Source organism: Sinocyclocheilus grahami, unplaced genomic scaffold, assembly GCF_001515645.1.
Source record: "Sinocyclocheilus grahami isolate Dianchi unplaced genomic scaffold, SAMN03320097.WGS_v1.1 scaffold469.1, whole genome shotgun sequence".
Taxonomy (NCBI): domain Eukaryota; kingdom Metazoa; phylum Chordata; class Actinopteri; order Cypriniformes; family Cyprinidae; genus Sinocyclocheilus; species Sinocyclocheilus grahami.
In genome coordinates, this window is record NW_015505648.1 from 51,116 (window position 1) to 65,907 (window position 14,792).

Genomic DNA, 14,792 nt, shown 5'->3' on the forward strand with positions numbered 1-14,792 from the left:
TGCACAGTCATTCTTTACAGCAAAACTGATCCTGGTACAGCTTTGTGTGTACTCTTGAGTATCTTCTGCCTGTAGAGTGTGTGTGTGTGTGTTTATGTGGTTTATGAGGACACAAATTTGTGTAATAACATGGGTATGACATAGGTATTACAACGAGAAGGGGATTTATGAGGACATTTTCAGTGTCCCCGTAATTCAAAAGGCTTATAAATAATTCAGAATGAGTTTTTTTTTTAATCTAAAAATGCAGAAAGTTTCCTGTGAGGGGTAGGTTTAGGGGTAGGGTTGGTGTAGGGCAATAGAAAATACGGTTTGTACAGTATAAAAACCATTACGCCTATGGAGAGTCCCCATAAACCATAAAAACAAACCTGAGTGTGTGTGTGTGTCTGTGTGTGTGTCTGTGTGTGTGTGTGTGTGTGTGTGTGTGTGTGTGTGTGTTGCCATTGATTTTCAAACTAACAGGAAAAGAGGAAACTCTAAATAAAATCCTCAACTTGACAACTGAAAATTACTGAATCCAGTACTTCAGTCCTAGTCTATACTAGTACTCTGTGAACAACTGGATCTGCTTTAACAGTGTTTAAGCTACTTTTGAAGTGCCAGTATACTTTTTGTTTTGCATTGTGCTGACTTTACTGTAACAAAATGTAATGCTGAGATATAAGTAACCTGAGATTGTGTGTAAAGGGCTATGGCGCTGGAAATAATGAGTTCACCAAGGCATATTTTAACATGCACCTATTTTGTAGATTTGATATGTAAATATAGAGTGCATTAAAAATCTGTGAGTAGAAATGGCATTTTCTGTACTTTCATTGTGAATCAAGATAGCCCAGGTAGCCAGCGCAATCGGGCCAATTGCGGCTGAGTGTTGGCTCACTCGGCTGTGTTCTGGCAGCGGCTTACCAAAAGTGAGCCAGCTCTGGCCCAGTAATAGTTGCCAGATTTGGCTAGGCTTTGAATTTGCAGATCTGGCCCAATTTGCACTGAGACACAGCACATTTAGCCACATTCAGCCCGATTACGGACCATAAGGGCTGGTCTGATTTTGGCTGAGATATGGCCATGCAGCCCCCGACCAGTTTAGGTTGAGTGCTGGGGACCAGTTTAGGTTGAGTGCTGGGGGTGGGTCTCCATTTACAATGTGGTAAATAGTATGTAGCAGTGACACTTAAACTAAAACATAATATCTTTTACCTGCCCATGTTATTTTTTGTGTATTTATTTTAATTCCTATTAATATTTTTTTTTCCTTTTATCCAACATTCTCTTTTTTCTTTAACTACATTTGGAAATTAATGATTTAATTCATATAATGAAACAAGCTTAAAGTGGTTAAGGGAACTTAAAAAAAAATTGCTATATGAGTTTCAAGACATGCGCACTAGCTTTGACATCTAATGACAAAAATTACTTTGATCTAAGATATAAAGCTGGAATGGCTAGCAGTAAATCTCTAGCTGAGGGGGCAAACACCCAGCTCTCACACGAGAGGGGAGCTCGACCTACCGCATGTTCCAATGTTGGAACAGCTAGCAATAATTTAGTTGAGGGAGCAACACACTCAGCTCTAAAACGAGAGGGAGGCTCGGACCTACAGCATGTTCCAATACTGGAACTGCCAGCAGTAAGTTACCTAGCTGAGGGAACACAGACCCAGCTCTCAACGAGAGAGGGGGCTCGCCCAGCATGATCGTTAGAATCAGAGGTAAGTGTACTGCAAGCTAGCCAAAAACTTAGCGCATCAGAGAGTCGGATTTGGAAGGGCCTAGTTCACCTGATGCTACTGGTTCCAGGTGCTCTGGGAAAACAGAGAACTCAACTCTCACGTGAGAGGAGAACTCCGAACTCAGAAAAAATTGCGCACGGAACTCATAAAGAAATAAAATAAATATTTTTCTTTTCTTTTCTCACATATATATATATACATTATTTACCAAAAGAAAAACATAAGGATTTTGAGTGAATTTACAATAAAACAAATTATAATCAACACCTGCTACACGTGCACACTTACCACTATGTGGGTTTCAGAAAGTGCACAGAGCTTAGCGTGTGCACTTACCATTGCATGGATTTAAATTTCCAGGCATCTGATCACAGATAAAACGATGTTAAAGAAATAACATCATCCTCCAGCAGCTTACTCTCGTCCACAACCGATGAGCGCGAGAGGGAAAACCCCTTTTTAAACTCATCAGCCGTATCCACCTGTGATCCCCACGAGCCCATCCTCCTCCGTGCCTCAGCAGCGGTGGGTCCTGAGCCGCGGGAAGCAGATGGCTGCCCCCCTTTCCTCGAAAAGAGAGACAAACGAGAGCGGAGCTTTTCATTAAAATACTGTGACGAGCGTCCCGAAGCTTCATCAGCGTCGCCCTGGAAACAAGCAAGGAGCACCTGGCCATCATAATCACAGGCTGATCGGTCACAGCTGCACCTCATCAGGCGGCGGCTACATAAACCACGCAAGCCCTGCCATCTAGTAGATTCCTCCATGAGTACTAACTCGCCCTCTCATTTTTCCCACAGAAAGCAGCGTGTGACCAACCAGCCCCACAGGAGCACTGCACGGACCCTCTGCACTGGGAAGACAGAAGAGAGCACTCACGGCACCGGAGCACCTACCTGGACCTTTCTCACGAACACCCATCACCCCAATATATCCACCCTCCGGGGTATTGATTGAGATTACTTGTCGTGTGATTTTTCACCCTGTTACAATATGCTCGCAATGAACGCGGCTTGCCCCCTCAAGGACATTGCGTGCGTGCTCTTTGCCCAAACAAACAACGCAGAGATTGTGTGTGTCATCAGGTGTCAAATAACGACGACGCGGATGCACACACCCTCTAAACGCTTTGCTAGTGTTCGCCATAACGATAGGAATATAGATCGCTCTTACCACGGAAATGCACGCTTCAAACAAAATGGTCAGTGAAGACGAAGAAGAGAATGACATGTTCTCCCGGCGCCTATTTATACTATAGTCGCCCCGGTTGTGACGTCATGGGCTGTCGCCGGCCAACGGGTTGTTGGTGTTTTTTCAATGTATGCTTCAGACACGGGTCACGATGAGGCATTCCCCATAGCGACCCCTAGAGGACGCAGTTCGAAGTTCCCTTGAAAGTAGAAATGCAAGTAGGAGGGTGGGGGGGAAGGAGCACATATGGATGCTATGGGGTAATTCATGGGGTTGGTGGGGTTGCCATGAAAAGAAATGAGCCACTGGACAAAGCCGCCGCCCCTCGCGTCGCGGACGGGAGAGGGGAGAGCGTGTGGCCGCTGGACTCCGCCCCTTACCTGGACCCCTCCTTCATGATCACTGCCCTTCCCTGCATGAAGCCCGCAGCACGACGAGGACACCAGATTCCCTGTTTATTTTGGACACTAGATGCCCCTTTTTCCCTGGACACAATATTATTTGATTTTTATTTGTGAATAAAAGCCTCTCCGAGGCCTGACGCCACACCCCCTGTGTCTGTCATGTGCTCTTCCCGTGACAATATATATAAATATAAAATCACACCAACCAAAATGGTACTCTTAGCCAATACTGGCCCGAGTCTGGGTACTGAAACTGAGCCAACACCACCGGCATTGGGCCACAATCATGCCAACCAAAATAGTACACTTAGCCAGTACTGGCCCAAATCTGGGTACTGAAACTGAGCCGACACCACCGGCATTGGGCCACAATCACGCCAACCAAAATGGTACACTTAGCCAGTGCTGGCCCGAGTTTGGGTACTCAAACTGAGCCGGCACTGGGCCACTCGTCGGTGTGATTGTGGCCCAATGCTGTTGGAGTTGGCCCAGTTTCAGTACCCAGACTCAGGCCAGTACTGGCTAAGTGTTTTATTTCTCGTTGGTGTGATTGTGGCCCAATGCCGGTGGTGTTGACTCAGTTTTAGTACCCAGACTCGGGCCAGTACTGGCTAAGTGTTTTATTTCTCGTTGGTGTGATTGTGGCCCAATGCCGGTGGTGTTGACTCAGTTTTAGTACCCAGACTCGGGCCAGTACTGGCTAAGTGTTTTATTTCTCGTTGGTGTGATTGTGGCCCAATGCCGGTGGTGTTGACTCAGTTTTAGTACCCAGACTCGGGCCAGTACTGGCTAAGTGTTTCAATTCTTGTTGGCGTGATTGTGGCAGGCGGACTTGGGCCAATTCTGGGGCATTATTCATCCCGTGTCCATGCCGACTCTGGCAACCGCAGCCGGGCCAAGTTATTTCATCCGGCCTGCCGGATCTGGGCCATTATCGGGCCAAACCGTTTTGGCTACCTTTGGGTTCTGTTATAGTGTGTATGAACGCTGAAGCATGTGATAAACCTGCTTAAATTTCTTTATTATTTTAGCCAAATTTGGGTCAGATAATATTAACACCATTGCTCAAGTTAATAAATGACTCTTGATACAGAACCATTTACATTGATAACACTGAGCACTGAGAACACTAAGTGAGGCCGTATTTTGATATTTAGGAAATGAACCAAGTGGTTTATAAAATTTTTTTTATAAAATCAAACAAATCAATCTCTTTACATACACCAATATAATAATCCAATGACTATGTCAGTCAGAGGTAGAACTTGTTTGCCTGATATTAATAATCTCTGGTTTGAATCCCACGCATCACATGAATCTATGTACACATGAATCTATGCTTTTTTTAATCAATTAAAGTTGTAATTCTAACTAGTGGATGTATAAGAGGATGTGACAGCATCAGGGTAATATTTCAAAATTTTTCTAGTTTTACAAACAAAATGGGACTCCACTTTTTTCCCCTTTTTTTAACAATAAATTGTGGCAATTCATAGTTTTTACCTCCAACGCACATACATTTTACAGTATTTTACAGTAAAATTACATATTACACAATGTTAATCCATTTACAGTTATTCACCATATATGGTAACAATTAATAATTAATTCAATCTCAGGGCCAACACACACATTCATATTCACATGTTAGTAATTTTAGTCTAACATTACTGATTAAATATTGAAATCAAGCCTATCTATATATGCTCAGATTCCTGTGTCAAATTCTGCAGCATTCGTTCTATTTGTTTGAGTCTCTGTCAGTGCTCATTAAGGCCAACACTGTGTCACTTTTGTCATGCTGCTCATTAAAGGTGAAGTTTGTAAGATTTCAAATGCATTCTCTTAACCCAGTTTATTGTTCATTGACTCGTATGCCATTAATTACTTTATCTTTGGGCTACTGTAGCAGGCAGAGCCAGAGGGTGCTTAGCTGGTGTGGGACCATGGTTACTGTGTTAAATGTCAAAAGAAATTCCTATTTGGTTACAGAACAGCAAGGCAAAATATGCCAAACAAACATAGGTAAACATCAGTGGTGCTTTTACACGATGGAGAAGTTTGGTGTTCAAGATTCCGAACTTGCAGAGTCTCAAGTCCCAGATAAAATAGTAAGTTATTGTAAGTATAAGAATAATCATAAGGCTGTGATGAGTGTATAAGGCATTTGCGAAGATTAAAGTTTTAATATACTCTATTTTTTTCTTAATTTTCTAATATATGGTGTAACTATTTGAATATTCACAGTGTCCCTAGGAGGTGTGCAGATGTCATTACCATCTTGCATTGTCAAATTTCCTAGCCAAGTTAGAGGTTGTGTGAGCAAAACTATTTTATTTTCTCCTCACTAGCTTTCACAAGATCACAAGATGTACTTTAAAGCCCATTTCGTAGAAAGGTTAAGAACTGCAGTAAACCATGACACACTGTCACACTGACTATATAATCGAATGATTTCATTGCTCTTGTGACACTTTCATATTACTGCATGTCCAATCCATCTCTGACTATATGAGAAATTGTGGTGCGAGTCTGTTTCATTTAATAAACTATTTTCAAAGAGGCATATTATGAACAACTGGTAGCTTTGTCATCTGGACAAAAGCCAAAGGCATGATTCGTACAGTGCTCAGAGGAATAAAGTACTCAGAAAATTCTATGTACACCACATAAATTCTTGTAACTTTGAGTCCTAGCAGATGGAGGCAAAGTTTGTATTTCCAATACTGAAAGCAATTAAGACACTCTGTAAAAGATGCCATTCTGTGACGCGATAAGAGAGGGAGTCTATAGTATGTTGAAACTTAAATATTCTGTGTGCTATGGGAGCTGAACTGTATATTAAAATTCCTAAGAAAATTTTAACCAAGTAGGAACCTTTGTTCACTTATTCACATGAAGAGGAGTATATTATTATGTATAATCCTTGTAGGGCGATGTCCTTATGCCTGTTTCATAACAGGGAAAAGCTGCTTTTAAACATCTGCTAAAAACCCGTGTGAAGGATCTAAGGATTCTTAAATGCAAACTGTGTATTACATCAAAAGAGCAATCATACATTTTTGTTGTATTTGTGTGTTTTTATTCATACAGTATATTCACATTATACAAACCGATTCCAAAAAAGTTGGGACACTACAAATTGTGAATAAAAACAGAATGCAATGATGTGGAAGTTTCAAATTTCAATATTTTATTCAGAATACAGCATAGATGACATATCAAATGTTTAAACTGAGAAAATGTATCATTTTAAGGGAAAAATAAGTTGATTTTAAATTTCATGGCATCAACACATCTCAAAAAAGTTGGGACAAGGCCATGTTTACCACTGTGTGGCATCCCCTCTTCTTTTTATAACAGTCTGCAAACGTCTGGGGACTGAGGAGACAAGTTGCTCAAGTTTAGGAATAGGAATGTTGTCCCATTCTTGTCTAATACAGGCTTCTAGTTGCTCATCTTTGCAATTTTTCTCTGAGAAACTCCTTTCTGATATTGCTCGAACTATTTTTTTAGCATTGGGGGAATTGTTGATCCTCTGCCCATCTTGACTTCTGAGAGACACTGCCACTCTGAGAGGCTCTTTTTTTACCCAATCATGTTGACAATTGACCTAATAAATTGCAAATTGGTCCTCCAGCTGTTCCTTATATGTACATTTAACTTTTCCGGCCTCTTATTGCTACCTGTCCCAACTTTTTTGGAATGTGTAGCTCTCATGAAATCCAAAATGAGCCAATATTTGGCATGACATTTCAAAATGTCTCACTTTCAACATTTGATATGTTATCTATATTCTATTGTGAATAAAATATAAGTTTATGAGATTTGTAAATTATTCCATTCCTTTTTTACTCACAATTTGTACAGTGTCCCAACTTTTTTGGAATTGGGTTTGTAATTTATAATCATTAGCCATTTATCTAACTTCTCATTTGCTTATTTTTTTCATTTATCATTATCCTTATATTATGTTATTTTTATTATTTGATCATTGATTTAATCATTGATACTTTTTATGTTTTACAATTCTTATTTTCCTTGCTTATGCATTTTCATTGTTGTTTCATGAACAGTTTTGTCTATATGAATTAGAGATAAGAGGAAATGTTTATGGAAAATTCAAGGTTTATAGGATGTTGTTGGGAAGCAGTTTGTATAACACTACTTTTTGGATTTGTGCTGGTCAGACAAAGTCCAAGCATTGAAATATACACAACTAAGATTATTCAATAAACTTTTTTTATCATCATTACTTCATCTCCTGCTTCTGCTCTTCGTCTCCTGCTTCAGCAAATTGATAAGCATTTACATTGTACTTTACACTGCTCATTTACACTCTTCCACTTTATATTTTACAAGCTGCAACAGTTTGGAAAGAGAACTCTTTCCTCTGACATCCTTACTGAACAAAAAAAGCATATGCTGGTTAGGTATGTTTTGAAGCACAATGGCTGGTTTGAGCTGGTTTAAGCTGGTCCTGAGCTCGTCCTAAGCAACTAGCCCCTGCTCAGGACCAGCTCATAACCATCTTATAACAGCTTAGGACCAGCTTAAACCAGCTCATGACCAACTGGGGACCGGCTTAAACCAGCTGACATGCTTCAAAACATATCTAACCAGCATATGCTGTTTTTTTTCAACAAGGATAGCCAGTCCCATCATATGACCTTAGCCTTACACTGTGCCATGAGAGGAGTGCAAAATTAGGTCATCGAAATTTCATCCCAGAGGACTGGTTTTGGCAACCTGGTGCCTGTCTCCAAATTTCCTACAAAACAAAACCTGGTAAATTGACAAAAACACAGAACTCAATGGGCACACTGACTGTGTTGCTTATTTAAACATCATCTGGCAGAGAATTATGAAATGAAACAGATGTGAAGCAGCAGTTTGGGTGGAGATGGAAGACCACCGATTCCATTTTTATCATGTCTGTCTGTCTGGCTTATAGTAGCTTTTGGGTGTAGGATCAGACAAGCAGTTTATCTTGCTGGTTAGCTATTACTACACACACACTTCTAATACTATCTTTTTCCAGTATTTTCAATATTTTCAACGTCAACAAACAGGCTATGGATGTTTGTGAATCTGAGCAAATGCCACCTATGGCAAAGAAGGATGAATCCTCAATGTGTTTTAATGGATAACACTATCCGTCCTGTCCTAACCTCTTGACCTCCCCAATTTTCCACATGGTCTTTCAAGCTAGAGAGGCTGCTGGAATGGAGTCTAAAGAGAACTATGTGGAACCTAAACAGTCATTAAGGATTGTAAGGTCTTCTAGATGGAACCAAGATTACATTGTGATTCAATTAAATCCTTATTACTTATTAATGGACAATCTTTACATGAGCCAAAGGATTCAAACCATCTGGAGGTGTCACAACAAATTTCTCTTACTGCAACCCAAGAGAAAGCTAAGTTTTTGTCTGTGGAGATCAAGCAAATAAGCTTTCCTAGCTCAGAATGTAATTCCAACCAAGCTTCCTCTGGCATCCCCTGTTTCCAATCCAATCCAGTTCACTTGGCAAGAGAATTTGAATAACAGAGCTTCTCTCGTGGATAAGTTGAGTTGATGTCTGCAACAATATCTGGCACAGCAAGACAGTGCAAGGCAAAATACTTTACTTTTTTCACCACTTACAGCTTACTGACTCCATTGGGCCTCTAGCATCTGTTGCAAATAATTCTAGACTCTAACCTTCCTTAAATCCCACTGGTATAAATTAATGCTTGACTCAGTAACTAATTGATCACCCATTGATATTTTCAGTCTGTCATCATAAAATAAACCCAGGTTTTTATCCCAGTAACCAGCAGGGATTGTCTGAGCGCAGCCTTATTAAATGCAGGGAAATGATCACAAAATCCTGGAATATACAAAAGAATAAATAAGATTGTGCCTGTTCTGAAGACATATGAGAGGAGACCAATCCTGATTTCCATTTAACAGGGGAAGGTTTAAATTATTTCCTTTAACTCGTGCAGATAGAAAGGGACCATGGATGTGGAAGGACCACTCATCTTCATTTTTTTCCTAGCTTGTCCGTGAAACATCCTGCAGAGCTGTAGCTAGAACTTTCAATGTCCCATTGGCAATGATACATGGGCATGCAAGTCTATCTGTAAAGTACTAATAAAACATCTTCCATAAAAAGGGAGAAGTTGAGTAGCTGCTGCAATATTGATAAAACATGAATGGCTGCCACATTACAGTAAATGCCGTGATACACCACATCCCCATCAAAACATTAGCAGCAAAGTCAACTACAGCCAACTGTAGTGTTCTGTAGGGTGTTTGATTGCTCAGTTATCACTATGCATGTCTAGAGAGAAGCCTTCGATTAAAAAGGTCTGTCTCTGTTGGAGAAGCTTGCTCTGTTCTGTGATAAGAAAAGTTAGTTAAGTGCTGATTCATGAGCCCAACATCCAACAGGGCAGAAAAAATTTAATCTACCCGAGGGAAGACGTCTTTCACTGTAAGTTAATGCTGTTAAATAGAGAGGGGAAAAAATGCATTACAAAAAAATAAACATAAAATAAAATAAATACTTCTTGCATAGGCTATTCTTAAACTTGGACCTCATTATTGAAGTAAAAATCCAAGCACCAGAAGCGGCCCACACTCTCTTAAGTTTTCTTTAATTGAAAAATATGCAGTTTCATTCATTCAAAGGCTATAGTTACAATAATATTTTAGATCAAAACTTTAAGTGCCATTGTTTAAATGTTCAAATTTCATGCCATTTGTAATTTCACAGTATTTTCACCTCCTCAATTACACGTGTGAAGTCACAATTCTATAATGGTACAATTTACTCAGGCCAATGACATTTTTTGTATGAAATTTAAAATTCTTTTTAGAATAATTGAACATAAATAGGTTAAGCAAAACAATTGCACTGTAAGTTAATGCTGTTAAATAGAGAGGGGAAAAAATGCATTACAAAAAAATAAACATAAAATAAAATAAATACTTCTTGCATAGGCTATTCTTAAACTTGGACCTCATTATTGAAGTAAAAATCCAAGCACCAGAACACTCTCTTAAGTTTTCTTTAATTGAAAAATATGCAGTTTCATTCATTCAAAGGCTATAATTACAATAATATTTTAGATCAAAACTTTCTGTTAAATAGAGAGGGGAAAAAATGCATTACAAAAAAATAAACATAAAATAAAATAAATACTTCTTGCATAGGCTATTCTTAAACTTGGACCTCATTATTGAAGTAAAAATCCAAGCACCAGAAGCGGCCCACACTCTCTTAAGTTTTCTTTAATTGAAAAATATGCAGTTTCATTCATTCAAAGGCTATAATTACAATAATATTTTAGATCAAAACTTTAAGTGCCATTGTTTAAATGTTCAAATTTCATGCCATTTGTAATTTCACAGTATTTTCACCTCCTCAATTACACGTGTGAAGTCACAATTCTATAATGGTACAATTTACTCAGGCCAATGACATTTTTTGTATGAAATTTAAAATTCTTTTTAGAATAATTGAACATAAATAGGTTAAGCAAAACAATTGTGATTATTTCCGAGAACTTTTTAACTACAGGCAGACTTAGGCCTACATTATGGTACAGTACAAATATTTGGAACGTCCCTTATTCTGTCCCTTATTTTCTTAAAGAATAAACACTATTTTCTTAAAGAATAAGAAAGAATCACAATTGTCCCTTATTTTCCATTTCTTATGTTAATTGGCAATGACGACGTAATTATCTTTTGACTCCCCTGACAGCAGAACCTTGCTCAAAAAAAAAAGTCATTGTTGGAGATATGCGAACAAAAAATAATAGATAAAAAATGTATAATAGAAAGCGCAAACACGGCACTGAAAAGGCCAGTAAAAAAATAAAAATAAAAATAAGTGGTCCAGTCTAAGGCATGAAACTCCAAGGCTGAAAATGAGTCCCACTCCGCCCTGGTAGACAGACCATATGTAACCACTTGTCTGGTGATCTTTGAAGATGTCATTTATGACTTCACCAGGAATCTACCCCCATAAAGTTCCGGTTCATTGAAAATGTTTTTTTAAACAGCAACTTGTCAGGCATAAGTCAACTTTAGATACGAGAAAAGATTTTCCAAATGCGACTCGTGTCAATATTCGTATTGTTCGGATACCTGCTGAGTTTTAATGAAACAATACATGTGAGGTCTCCATCCGGAGAATATTTAACTGTAATTAAAAAGCACAGATTAAGTTAAATGAAAAAGCCTACACCACAACACACTTCTGATGACCGACGGTGGAAAATACCTACACCGTTAAAACCAAGTATACAATATGTATTAAACATATGCTTTTGGTGTTAGGACTGCTTATTAATAGCGGTAATACTTTTGCTAAGTTTTAAGGGTTCACAAGTCTCACAGTTCTATATTATTTTCATTTATTTTTTACAAGGTTTCAATTTAAATTCAATTCCTAGTCAATATAAGGACAGCACATGATATTACAAAAGAATCATGTTGTTGCAGCATTTTTTTAAATTAGGGAATACCAACTCTAAACAGTTCCTCAACACACACACACACACACACACACACACACACACACACCATTCAGGAAGGTCAGCCGCTCAGGGCAGCACCGCCTGCCATGGGTGAAAACACTACAAGATAGTTTTCCAACTTTTTCCCAAAATCAAGCATTGTTCAATTTGTATTATACTCTTTTAAGCTTGAAAATTTGAATAAAAGTTTACCAAATGCATTTTCATACCGTTGTGTTCTGACACAATGTCATTAACCAGCTCTCTTTGTTTTATAAGATTTACTTTTATAAGTGTGATAAATATATGATCAATACACGATGAAACGATAATCAGGCTACCAAATAAGTTTGACACAATGTTTTTAAGAAAGGGATTTTATTTATTTATTTTAAATACAACTAAACCAGATAACAGATTGTTTTATATTCACATATAGAATAATTATCACCCACGTTTTTCCCTTCAGACCCGAAAAATAATATCCAAACAAGATCTATGGGGCCACAGTTGTAAATTCAGGAGACCTAGTTACTCAGAAAGTGTATACATCATTTAAGAAAAGGGTCATAATGCATACAGAATACAGAAAACCTCCTCTCGATCTATTGTGACTGACGTTTTACTAAGACACACACACACACACACACACACACACACCATTCAGGAAGGTCAACCGCTCAGGGCAGCACCGCCTGCCATGGGTGAAAACACTACAAGATAGTTTTCCAACTTTTTCCCAAAATCAAGCATTGTTCAATTTGTATTATACTCTTTTAAGCTTGAAAATTTGAATAAAAGTTTACCAAATGCATTTTCATACCGTTGTGTTCTGACACAATGTCATTAACCAGCTCTCTTTGTTTTATAAGATTTACTTTTATAAGTGTGATAAATATATGATCAATACACGATGAAACGATAATCAGGCTACCAAATAAGTTTGACACAATGTTTTTAAGAAAGGGATTTTATTTATTTATTTTAAATACAACTAAACCAGATAACAGATTGTTTTATATTCACATATAGAATAATTATCACCCACGTTTTTCCCTTCAGACCCGAAAAATAATATCCAAACAAGATCTATGGGGCCACAGTTGTAAATTCAGGAGACCTAGTTACTCAGAAAGTGTATACATCATTTAAGAAAAGGGTCATAATGCATACAGAATACAGAAAACCTCCTCTCGATCTATTGTGACTGACGTTTTACTAAGTCAGACGATCAGGATTATGGATGCCGCCGTTCACATTTAGTTTGTTGGACTGTATATGTCATTACTATTACTGTAGGTGAGGCCTTCTCTCTAAGAGCCGTCAGCATTCAGTGTTTATAGAAATAAATGAAAATTCAGAAAATTACTCCCTACTTGAGATTGTTTGACTAAATTGATATTATTTTTAGGATATGTTTTGTCAGCTTTTGTCAGATTTGCTAGAGGGACCATGTCACACCTTGTTGTAATGTGATCACAATTAAGAACCATAACATTATATTGTTGGGCAACAGAAATATGTATCAGTATAAAAAAATACCTAATACTGAAATCCTCTCTTCTAAACTATTGTGAAAGTTTTAATTTCGATTTTGATGGTCTGCCCCACTAGCTGTATACCTTTGTCATTGTGGTCAAACATGCGGCAAGTGTTCGCAGGAAAACAAGAACAAATACAGTATACGATAATTAAATGAAAGTCCTTCTACAAGAATGTTTAATCTAAAACTGAGCTAAGCAGTTTTTAACATCTCTTAATTCTCTTAATGATGTTTTATTAACAAGGTTCGGGAGGAGCGAAAACCCTCCAATGTGGCTGAATTACAACAATTCTGCATAGATGAGTGGACCAAAATTCCTCCACAGCGCTGTAACAGACTCATTGCAAGTTATCGCAAACGCTTGATTGCAGTTGTTGCTGCTAAGGGTGGCCCAACCAGTTATTAGGTTTAGGGGGCAAACACTTTTTCACACAGGGCCATGTAGTTTTGGATTTTGTTTTCCCTTAATAATAAAAACCTTCATTTAAAAACTGCATGTTGTGTTCACTTGTGTTATCTTTTACTAATATTTAAATTTGTTTGATGATCTGAAACATTAAAGTGTGACAAACATGCAAAAAAATAAGAAATCAGGAAGGGGGCCAACACTTTTTCACACCACTGTATATATATATATATATATATACTCACAGTGGTGGGACGTCAGGGCCAGCAAAGCTTTCTCTGCTGGCCTAAACACTATCAGAATCACTGATTTAGTTTTAATTTTGTTTATATTTTTCCATGAATGTGTATTAAATTATTTCCAATAGTCTATTCTCTTCATTTCATAGCTTTTCTCTTGGTTGCACTGCTTCCAGCAGTGTATGTTTATATTAGAGCTTTTATCCAATCATATTTCAGCAACCGTGTTGCCAGGGTCAAAGAAATCTGCCTTAAGGCCCTCAGAATCAACAGTGCAGGCGTCTGTTAGCTTAAATCAATGGCAATGAAACTGTTGCTTTAACCAATCAGATTTCGAGTTGGCAACACCAGGGCCATCTAGCTGGCTAACGATAACGTCAGCATTTTCTCGTCCTTTGATTGGATGGTCAGCATACTAGCTAGCAAACGCATCACTGTAAATAATTTTGTTAAAACTTAGTAAAACTTTTATTACTGTTTCTCAGGTTTAGATTTTCAGTGCATTTTGAAAAAATATTTGCCTACTATATTTAGTAAATCTAAAAACAGTAGTCCTAATGACTGCGAAAAACAGCCACACACCTCCTCGGCACCGGCTCTGTGAAAGACTCGTGAAGATGAAAAACCACTAGAGTATGGTAGGTTAATTTTCATTTTTGACTCTTTTATCGCTTGATGCGTAGTATGCTGATGTTATTTGCGCGATATAAAGCCAGGTTTAAGTTTCCGTAAAAAATATCTCAGTTTCCTGAGTGGAGCTGTA